The sequence below is a fragment of the Pinus tabuliformis genome, chromosome 3_2, assembly GCF_031772625.1.
Source record: "Pinus tabuliformis cultivar Carrire ecotype Pingquan chromosome 3_2, CPIR1, whole genome shotgun sequence".
NCBI lineage: Eukaryota > Viridiplantae > Streptophyta > Pinopsida > Pinales > Pinaceae > Pinus > Pinus tabuliformis.
The window spans coordinates 7,848,461-7,860,469 of record NC_142302.1 but is presented as its reverse complement, the minus strand read 5'-3'; positions in this window follow the sequence as shown (position 1 = coordinate 7,860,469).

The following is a 12,009-nucleotide window of genomic DNA, read 5'->3' as shown; positions in this document are numbered from 1 at the left end:
AATAAAGGAGTTTGAAGTGATCGAAGCTATATGGTCAATGGATATGGACAAAGATCCTAGACTAGATGGTTTTCCCGTCAATTTTTATCGATCTTATTGGACCTTCATGGAATTTATTTTCACTGCTTTATAATAATGCTAGATATGAATCTAATATGGAAATTCCTTTCATTACTTTTTCCTCCTTGCCATAGGAATTTTATAATCAGTCTACCCATTTGATTTAAAATGCTTTTTGGGGCAAGAAGTCCAGAGCATAAATAGACCAATAATGAAGAGAGGACTGACTTGATAAGGACCATTTTCCCTACCGCAATGATCCAATTCACCCCCATCATTATATATTTTTCTTGACTTTCTGAATAATTTCATCCCAATCCTCCATATTAGAGGTGCCCATTGAGATTTGAACACCAAAATATTTCAATGATTTCCACCCTAGATTCACACATAAGTCTAATATTGTGGATATCTCTCTTAATACTATATATGAACAGTTCCATCCATACAAATGACTTTTTCTTTTGTTCATCATCCCCCCCGAGAGATCAATATATACATCAAGGATAAACTTGAAATTTTTTTCTATTATTTTTATGCTTCGTGATATAGCATAATTTACCACCTTTGCATACTTGATGCTCTAAGTCATGGCCTTGGGCAGCCCTTTCCCTTCAGACTTGGTCCAAATATTAAAAAAATATTATTTTAAATTCCATACATGACTGCCTTGTAAAAATCACATGCACACGTGGTTTCAACTATATCCAACCCGCGTATATGACTTAAAATATGTAAAAAATATAAAATCCCTATTTTTTGGGCGAGGTTTACGGGTTATACCTGAATCCTACCTACAAGAGCCAGTGGCCTAACTGTTTCCCAACTAAAAAAATTGTTTTGAGGTCATATAAATACACCTCATGGGGAAGGCCTAAGGGGAGAGAAAGATAGGATATTGATATTATATCCAACTTGTCCCTAATCAAGTCTAATTTATCCCTGTGCCTCCTGCACTCCCAGCTATAGGAAACCCTTGTTTCCTCATTGTGATGTTCATCTCCTTTATATGGCATCCATGTGTATGCGTTTGAAAGAGGATTGTTGAGGCTTGGTCTGGACGAATCCAGAAGAAGGTTTCGCTTAGAGCCGTGGATGAATCAGGTTTTATTCTTCCACATTCTTTTGCAGTCATCAATAAAGAAGCCATGTCTTGTTCCTGATGTTAAGATCTTAATGCTTTAATTCATGTTTTAATCTAACTAATGTATGGTTTCATGTTTTATACTTATATGCTTATATGATCTAACACTTATATCATGAACATGCTTTCAACTACTACTGGTGTATATGCTTTTCTTGAATGAATTGTAGGTTTTGAATCATTGGAGGAAGCAGAGGGTTTGGACCCTATGGGAACGACATCAAACATAGGACCTTTGGGTAATAATTCTTCCTCCTACTTCAGTAGTTTAAGCATTAAGGATGCTTATTTGTTTGCTTCTTGTTGGTGTATTCCCTCTACTCCGTTGGAGTGCTCAACCCATACCCTAAGGTGTATTATTCCCGTAACAGAATTGGCGACTCCACTGGGGAATGCTTCAAGTATTTCCTAGTTTGGGTTGTTTCTTGCTTGATCTAGGCTTTCTTGTTTGGTGTCTTGTCTTTCGAGTATCTTTGACTTGTCTACGACCTTGGAAAAAGTATGATCTTTTGGATCAGGCCCAAAATTTTTATTTTTCCTTACTGACTTTTATATACGTGATTTTTAGTTTACACAATAGCGTATACATGAGATTTTTTCCAAAGAAACATGCGTATACGCATGTTTCCTTGAGAATAGTTGCGTATACACGCGTGGATGTCACTACACAGTGGCATATGCCTGGTTTTATTTGAATTTTTAAAATGTTGAGTCTAGTAAAGGGTTTTGCCTTATGTTTCTTGCTTCTATTTATTGATTGATTGTCTTCAAAAGTTTTGCTTCTGCCATGTTTTCAGTTTCCTGTCTCTCTTTGCGAAAAGACCTAGTCAACCTAGGGTTTGATTTTTGGTAAGGTGTTGGTTTATGTGTTTGGGTTCAAGACTTCTCAGTGAATTTCTTGGTTTTTTTGAGTCTTTGGAACAGAGAATTAGTTTCAATTCATTTATAACCCAACCTTTGCATTACTTTTCCTTTCTTTCCTATCAGTTGGTGTTCTTGGTTTTTGAGAAAGTTTTTGAGAAAGTTTTTCTTTCAATCTTGCAAAGTTTTCTTGGTCTTCTTAAATTCTTTCTTGTTTGCTAGAGTTTGTGTGTTGCTCTTCAGATCATTTCATTTGATTTTGTAGCCTTCTGTCACTCTAAGTCTTATCATGCTTGTGATATCTATGACTTGTGAAGTTTTAGGTTCTTTATGCTTGAATTTGATTTTGAAGCCTTTAGTAGTTTTTGTTTTCTCAAAAACTCTGTGTCCTTAAAAAGAAAAAGATAAAAACATTGTTTTGTTGCCTTTGTTTTTTCTTTTTTGGTTTTTTTGTCTCTTTATCATTTTGAGCAAGTGTGAAGTATTTTCATTAGGTTGAATTCCCTTGATTTTGGGAAGAGTTTGTGAGTGAATTTGTTCTTCCTCTTGTCAAGTTTGGCCTCTTGATCATTTTGAGAAACACATTTGCTTGTTTTTAGAGTAGTATTTTGAATATTGCATTAAGAATTTAATTTGCATTAGGATAGTTGCACTATAAGAATTTTTAGTCCTTTTTTTAGATTTTGAATGTGTGAGCATGTGTTTTGAAAAAAGAAAAAGAAATTTTTTCTTTCATAGTTTGTTCATAGAACCTTGTAGAAATATCTTTTGATCGAAAGAAAAAAGTTGCATGTGCATGTAGTCAGGTTTTCTATTCATTTATTTTTTGTTCATAACATCATAAAGTTGCACTTCCATCTTACCCCTAACCTAATAAAAGCCATTAAAATCAAGCATTTAATTTAAATTGAACTAGTTTTTTTTCTTTGACATAGTAACATCAACTAGTATAGGTCATACTATGGCCTTGGAACAGGGGAGTGGAGAGTTAACTCTCCAAGGCCACTCTAAATTTAAAACATAGAAGTTGATTAAAAGAGTGAAATTTGGTGTTGTGAAGTTGACCAAGAAATAACTTCTCTTCTGGTATTTAAGCACGAGGGTGAGTGAAGGCAGGAAATAGAGATACCCCCTCTCCGACCTGTTGGATCCTGAACAAAGATTGTTCTGCCCGGCTATCGATACGAACTAGTGGCCTTAGTTACCTTTCCTAGGGACCACATAGGTGACTGTGGGGGGAATACCCATGGTACCTAAGGTAGATTTTGTATCACTCTCATTAGTACTTGTGGAGGGTGCCCTTGCGAAGCTTGGGTACATGCACCGGAAAAGGATTTTGATTGGGGGTTAGCGTAATTGTTTGTGTTACCTTCGCTAGTAGGCTTGGGTCGTCATAATCCCAAACTATCTTCAGAAGGTCCTTTATATCACTTTATTGTATTTTGGTGTCCGGTCCTAATCACTCGAAGCAGAAATACCTGAAAGTAGCTTGATTAATTATATATATAGGGACATTTCAGTGAGAGCTCTTTTCTCCTAGATTTCCATAGCTTTATAATTTTTTGATTCTTTACAAGTTATCATAATAATTAAAAGTGGACGATAGACCAGTTCGTTGGTCTAGGAGGCTTTGTGGGTGTTGGGTTGTGTTATATTTTTTGGACCCTATATTAGGCTGGGCAAACCTACCTATGGTTTTTGGTCCATGGTTTTGGACGCAATGGTTTTTGGTCCATGGCATTGGATGCTTCAGCATGTATAAATATGTATTGTAAGATTGAAAGGAAAATATTGAAAAATCAATCTAGTAGTCCTGGTTTTGCGATCCAAAGGAAAATCTCTGTGTATATGTGTTTTATGTGTTATGCTCTCGCATTATTTATTTTATGTGTTTTAGAATTTGTATGCAGGTAATTTCTATATGGGGTTAAAACCTACATTTGGTATCAGAGTTGTTTTGGCTTCAAGGGGACACCTTTGTTGCTAAGGGGTTTTCGTTCGGGCCTGTGGTAGACCTTGTTCAGTGGGAGATCTGCGAGATCGATTCTGGTGGAGAAAGAAGATGGCGAGAAATGGAAAGATAGAGATCGAGAAATTTAATGGTCGGAGTTTTGAGTTATGGAAACTCAAGATGGAGGATCTGTTGGTGGATAAAGATTAGTGGATCACAGTAGATCTAGGTACTAAACCAATGGAAGTGTTCGATGAATAATGGAAGAAGTTGGATCGGAAGGCAAAGAGCATAATACGATTGTGTGTCTCAGATTCAGTATTGTTGATTATATCAAGGGAAGCTACGGCGACGGCTTTGTGGCACAATTTAGGGACTTTGTACCAGTCTAAGTCTCTGGTGAATAAATTGTTCCTGTGGAAAACGCTGTATAACCTGAGGATGAAAGATGGAGACTCAGTGACAGAGCATATGAACGCATTTAATACTGTGGTAAGTCAGTTAGCATCTGTTGATATTAAAATTTCAGATGAAGATAACTGCATCAGTTTGTTGTGTTCTCTACCAGATTCGTGGGATAGTCTAGTTATTGCAATAGGTAGTAATGCAACTGCCTTGCATTTTGATGAAATAGTCTCATCCTTGCTGACGGAGGAGATGAGACGGAAAAATATGTAGAGCCAGAATGGTGATGCCTTGTCTGTACGAGGACGGTCCCAGAACAGAAACAAAAATAAGTCATCGAGTGGGAGATCTAAATCTCCAGGAAAACTTGCAAAGGTGGTGTGCTGGAAATGTGGAAAGGAAGGGCACTACAAAAGGGACTGTAAATCTAAAGCTCCTAATAAAGGAAAGGGATCTAATGATGCTCCTTCTGTAGAGGCAAAAACCACCTTAGATGAAGGTGGGATGTGTACTTGGCTTCTTCAAGTAAACATGTAGATCATGAGGCATGGTTGATTGACTCAGGTGCATCCTTTCACTTCACTCCCCATAGAGAGTGGTTCTGCGATTATGATAAATATGATGGTGGTGATGTCTTCTTCGGGGATGATAGGAAGGCTAGAATCGTTGGTCGCGGAAAAGTAATGTTGAAGTTGCAAGATTGAAGGGTTAGAACACTTCTGGGTGTTCTGCATATTCTTGCATTAGCCAAAAATCTCATTTCTGTAAGCAAGCTGGATGATGCAGGTGTAAAAATAGTGTTCGAGAAGGATACCTACAAAATGGTTTGGGGAGCACTGGTATTGATGCGGGGAGTTCGGACTGGAACTCTGTACAAGCTACAAGGTAGCACTGTTATTGATGGGTACAACAGTTTTGTGGTTCCTGAAAGTGGAGCAGAAAATCTAGTGGTCTCTGGAGAGAAGACCATGCTATGGCATCAAAGGCTTGGACATATTGGAGAGAAGGGCCTTTGAATACTTCATGGTAAAGGTATGGTATAAGGTATGACTAATAGCTCTCTGGATTTTGATTTCTATGAAAATTATGTATATGGGAAGCAGAATCGGGTGAGTTTCCCCTCTGGTGGTAAGAGGGCGAAACAGATATTAGAGCTTGTGCACAGTGATGTGTTTGGACCTGTGAAGGTTCCATCAATGGGTAAGTCTGTGTACTATGTATCATTTATAGATTACTTCTCAAAGAATACATGGATATATTTATTAAGAAGAAATTTGAAGTCTTTGATAGGCCTAAAGAATTTAAGGCTCTGGTGGAAAACCAAACAGAGAAGAAGATAAAGGTGCTGAGGACAGATAACGGGGGAGAGTTTTGCAGTAAGGTTTGAAGAATTCTATAAGAATTGTGGTATAGCATGGTAGAAGACTACTCCATATACACCTCAGAAAAATGGAGTTGCAGAAAGAATGAACAAGACGTTGATGGAAAGGGCAAGAAGCATGCCCAGTGGTGTCGGGTTAGGACAGGAATTCTGGGCAGAGGCGGTGGAGACATCATGTTACCTAGTCAACAGATCACCTTCATCAGCGTTGGAGGATAAGAATCCACAAGAGGTATGGACTGGTAATAAACCCTCTCTTTCACATCTGAGGATATTTGGGTGTGATGCATATGTACATGTTCCAAAGGAGAAACGAACCAAGTTGGATAGTAATTCTGAAAAGTGCATCTTTATTGGGTATATGGATGGTTTAAAGGGTTATAAGCTTTGGAACCCAACAAAAATGAAGGTTGTGTATATCCGAGATGTGGTGTTCAAAGAGGTGAAAGATGTTATTAAACATGAATTCCAACCAAAGGAACTTGAGAAGATAGAGTTTGAGCTAAAGGAGGAAGAATCAGACTCTACAGCAGAGGAGGAATCAGAAGAGGAAGAGCCACAAACTCCGGGTGTAAGAAGATTAGTTCAAGAAAGAAGGCAGCCAGAAAGGTATAGTCCATCTACTTTCTATTCAAATTTTGCTTTATCTATTACTGGTGATGATCCCAAAACTGTGAAGGAAGCAGTAGATTCAGAGGATGGAAAACTCTGGAAAGATGACATGGTTGATGAAATGGCATCTTTGCACAAAAATGAGGCCTGGGATCTGCTAGAGTTGCTGGCTGGAAGGAAACCCATTGGCAGCAAATGGGTGTTCAAGAAGAAGACAAATGCAGAAGGAAAGGTGGAGAAATACAAAGCTCGGTTAGTAGCAAAAGGTTATTCCGAGGTGTCGGGAATTGATTTTAGTGATATTTTCTCTCCTGTTGCCAAGGTAACTTCTATTAGATTACTTTTATCTGTTGCTACTGCTTTTGATTTTGAGGTAGAAGAGATGGATGTGAAGACAACATTTTTTCACAAGGATATGGAAGAGGAGATCTACATGAAGCAACCTGAAGGCTTTGTGGTGAAGGGTAAGAAAGAACTGGTATGCAAGTTAAAGAAGTCTTTGTATGGGTTAAAACAGTCACCAAGGATGTGGTATCAGAAATTTGATACGTTTATACCAGGACTTGGCTTCACCAGAAGCAAAGCAGATCACTGTGTGTATTTTAAATCAATTGGTGACCATGTTATTTATCTAGTATTGTATGTGGATGATATGTTGTTGGTTGGAAATGACAAAGAAATTATCTAGGATTTGAAGACCCAATTATCCTCCAAATTCGACATGAAATATCTTGGTGTTGCAAACTATATTTTAGACATGGAAATAAAAAGAGATCGGGCAAAGAGGAAGCTCCGATTAAACCAGAGGAAGTATGTTGAGACAATACTGCAGAGGTTTAATATGCAGGATAGTAAGCTGGTGAAGGTTCCTATTCCTGTAGGTGTAAAGCTATCTACTGAACAGTCTCCCAAGACACAAGAAGAGGAAGAGGATATGTCCTGTGTTCCATATGCAAGTGCAGTCGGTAGCCTGATGCATGCAATGGTCTGTACTAGACCAGACATTGCACATGTAGTGGGAGTATTGAGCAGGTTTATGTCAAAACCAAGGAGGGAGCGTTGGACAGCAGTGAAGCAGGTTTGCAGGTATTTGCATGGGTCCAGTGATTATGGTTTGTGCTACCAAGGAAGACCAGGATTGGACAGAGTTTTGGATATCCATGGCTTTGTTGATGCAGACTGGGCTGGAGATCTGGATCAGAGAAGATCTACAAGTGGGTATGTGTTTAACCTATTTGGAGGTTTAGACAGTTGGATGAGTAAGAAACAATCTGTAGTTGCACTATCAATTATAGAGGCAGAATAAATGGCAGCCACTCATGCGAGCAAGGAAGTAGTTTGGTTGCAAAGATTGTGTTCAAGTATGGGGTTAGTACAGGGAGCTATAAGGAAAGACTGTCACAGCCAAAGTGCAATTTTCTTGGCAAAGAACCCTGCTTATCATTCAAAGACAAAGCACATTGATGTTCAGTATAACTTTGTGAGGGATATGATAGAAGACAAAAAGGTGTTGCTAGTAAAGGTGGACACTTTGAAAAATACTGTAGATGCATTGGCAAAATCTATGAGCTCTGAGAATTTCTCCTAGTGTAGGGAAACAATGGGTGTTTCAGGGCTGAAAAAATGATTAAGCTCTCCTATGGCCCCCTGTGGAAATAAAACAACAAGTGGGGGAATGTTGGGTTGTGTTATATTCTTTCCACGACAAAACTTTTTTTGGACCCTATATTAGGTTGTGTGAACCTACCTATGGTTTTCGGCCGATGGTAGTAGATGATTCAACATGTATAAATATGTATTGTAACATTGAAAGGAAAATAATGAAAAATCAATCTGGTAGTCTCGGTTTTGGGATCCAGGGGAAATCTCTATGTATATGTGTTTTATGTGTTATGCTGTCACATTGTTTATTTTATGTGTTTTAGAATTCGTATTCAGGTAATTTCTGTACGGGGTTAAAACCTACAGTGGGCTCTCACCTACAAGTGTTGAGACTTCTTCTAGAATGCATAGGAGAAATTCTACTCATGATTTTCAATCAGTAGCAGCAAACACATTGGATATTGATCCTCTACATCAGGGTATAGTTTCACAGGGTAGGCCTAGTGAAAGTCATGATTTGGATAGGGATACCCCTATCCTTTCTAGGTTCCTCTTCCAATCGAAAGACGAAGTTGAGGTTGAAGAGATTCCTGAGTCACCTGTGACTCCTTCTTCACCTCTTCCTCCTAATTATCTAGACGTTTTATTGTACGTTGGGACCTCGACTCACAAGCCATCAAGCCCTGGTTTTTATCGTCCTTTTCCTTCGATGGACACTACTGAGAGCACGAATTCGGCTATGAGTGCTACTAGTGAGCATACTCCTCTTTCAGTTCAAGGAGGAGGTACTATTTCTATATCAACTATCACTCCTAGTACTGCAATATTTGGCTCTACTTCCATTCCATCTTCGAGTGGGGGTAGCCAATATTTTGCTTCCCACATTGGTTCCTTCCCCTTTGGAATGCCTTCTAGTGAAATTCCCTCAGTTCCTCTATCCATCCCATCTGTTGTTTCCACAACCATGACTTCTATGGCTAGTAGTTCAGCCTCTTTTCATGGTTTTCCTTTTGGAAGTGGTCACATACCTCATTCTAATCCTTCTTTAGGATCTCTTCCTTTTTGCGCTCAAGGTCAAATTTATAATCCTTTTCAAGGGTGGAATAACCCTACTTTTAGTGGTTTAGAAACCAGGAATTGATTTTCTTTTGGTCAACAGGGGAATATGCCTTACTCCTTTGTAAGTTCCTTTCAGGATTTTTCTCCCTTCGCTAATGCATGGAACCCTTACCAAGGGCTCTCCTCTCCTTTTAATACTTCGCTTGGGGGAAATATTCCTGGTTATGGTAAATTTTTGGTAGGAGTTGGTCAAACTCTGAATTTCTCTGGACCACAAGGTTTTCCTTATGATTCAGTTTCTTCTACAAGCAATCCTTCGCAACCTGGTGCCTCTACAAATCTAGGATATTCTTTTTAGACTATTGGGAATCCTTCTAATAGTGGGTGGAATTCTCAAGATCCGTCATGCTTATCATTCCTAGCAACCCTAAATTTGCCAGATCTCTCAAAATTTACGAATGATCCCATCCGATATAATCGATGTGGCCTTCGTTTCCTACCCAGCTTCCATTGGATATTCCAAAATTTGAAGGAAAAACTGGGGAGGATCCAACTGACCATATAACAACATTTCATTTATGGTGTTCATCTAACTCCCTAATTGACGATTTAATCAAATTAAGATTGTTTCAACGCACCTTAATTGGAAATGTTGCTAAATGGTATATAGAGCTTAATGGGGGTACCTTTGCTTCGTTTGGTGAGTTGGATACTATGTTTTTGAACCATTTTAAGTTTCCATTCGGTATGATGCTGGAACTGAGCTATTGGCTAGTTTCCAACAAGATACAGGAACTCACATTTCTAACCACATTTAGGAATGGCAGAGAAGGAAGAGGCTCATCAAAACCTATATTCCTAATGAATCCCTTCTTGAATGGTTTTTAAAATCCTTACAACTATAAATTTCTAAGGATGTATCGCTCTCTAGAGTATTCACCGAAGAACAAGCTATCTTTAGAGCCCAACAATTAGAACTTATATATTCTCAATCTGGGATTCTTGAGAATATTATTCCTAATGCTCCTCGATCTAAGATCGATTTAGCTAAATTGAAGCCAGGTCCCCATGCTGATGAGATTGTCGGATCGATCGATAGTAGCACTACTAACCTGCTAAGTCAATTGTAGCAGTTGTCTTTACAAATGGCTTCTTCAATTCAGGCATCGTTTTCAGTGTCTATGCCTTCTCAACCTTCAACTATTAACATTGTTCATTCTTCCAACCCCAAAAGAAATCAAAAATCCGATGGGAAGAAGAAGGGAAAAGGTAAGAAGAAAGATAAGGATGGTAAGGGCAATGCGAACAAACCTAGTAATAACACTGGGGAGGGTAAAAAGGAGTCTAAAAAGAAAGTTAAGTTCCCTTGAAAATTGTGCAATGGATACCATTTAACTCATCTTTTTCCTAAGATTCAAGACACTTAGCGCTTGTTAGTGCAGCAGGGTTCTTCTAGCTCCCATACAGTTCTAACTAACCCTTTTCCCAGGGGCAGCAAATGTTTGTTGGCGTGAATTGTAGTACTAGAAACCCCACATGGGGCAACCAGGAAGGGTAAAATCCATCAAATGTATATATGATGAGTACGCATGTCGATGTTGCTACAAAATCACATGATTATGGTGAACTGGAATCCTCTAAGGCTAAGGTCACTCCCGATGTTCCAAAGCCATTCCATATTGAGAGGTCAGTAGTTGAGTCTATACCTCAGATGCTGAAAGGCTCTGCAAAACATTCGACGATTAAACCTAATACCAGGGCTTCCCAAAACTAATCCATTGTTGAATATATGGCCCAAAGCCCTGGTGTGATGTCTCCGTTAGAGGTACTCCAGTCATGTCCAACACAAAGGAGTGTGTTGCTCACTGCAATCGAGGCTATAGATCTGAAAAAGCTCTCTTATTGTTACATTTGACATGTCAAATATTAAGAAGAGACTACTTCATCACATGGCTTTCCAAATTAAATCTACATATCGAAAGATTAATATCTTTCAAACTGTAGTTGATGAGGGAGCTTCCACATGTGTCATGTCTATTGCATGTTGGAAAGCTATCGGATCTCCTCAAGTTGTTCCTTCACCTACTCTCTTGACTGCATTTGATGGTCATTCTCATAGGCCACATGGAATTATTCCAACCTTTCCCATCTGTGTTGGGGACAAGGTGCTCAATATAGAGGTGGAAATAGTCAATGCAAATTTGGATTATAATCTTCTATTGGGATGGAATTGGATTTATGAAATGGATGCCATTGTATCATCATTATTTCACATCCTATGCTTTCCCCATGAAGGGATAATTGTTACTGTTGATCAGATGGAGTATTCTTCGAAAGAATCCAATGCATTTTATGATTCCTCCATTCCCTTGGTGAATAATCCCAAGCAACCTATTGAAAATTTAAGAGTTGGAATGTATTCCTCATTGATGGGTACTTTTTCTCTTCCTTCTCTTGTTGCTCGAATAAATTCCATTTCATTTTCCAAGACCCATTGTCGAAGAGAGTTTTTTAGAACTCATTATTTTTTTGATCCTTAGCTCTTAGCCTTTTCTACCACCATATTAGAAGCAAGGAAAGTGGGTGGAATGGCATATCCTATGTTTGCAGCTAAAATTGCTTATAAATTTATTGTCAACGCTGGAGATTCTGATCCTACTCCTCTTTCACTAAAGGAATTGGATGGATATGTGGCTCCGGCTTGGACCCTTGACTCTACTTCTTATATGGAATGCCTTGATATTGTTTTACCATCTGAGGAAGCAATATTAGAAGCAATGATGGGTATAGACAGACCGTGGGATTATTTGCATCATCGGTCATATTTTCTCCTAGATTTGCATGAAGTAGAATCAATTTTGTCTAGTCCTTCACTGAATGGTGATGTTCACACATTTTTAAACCCTTTGGCTCTAGCACAATTTTTTGCCGAAG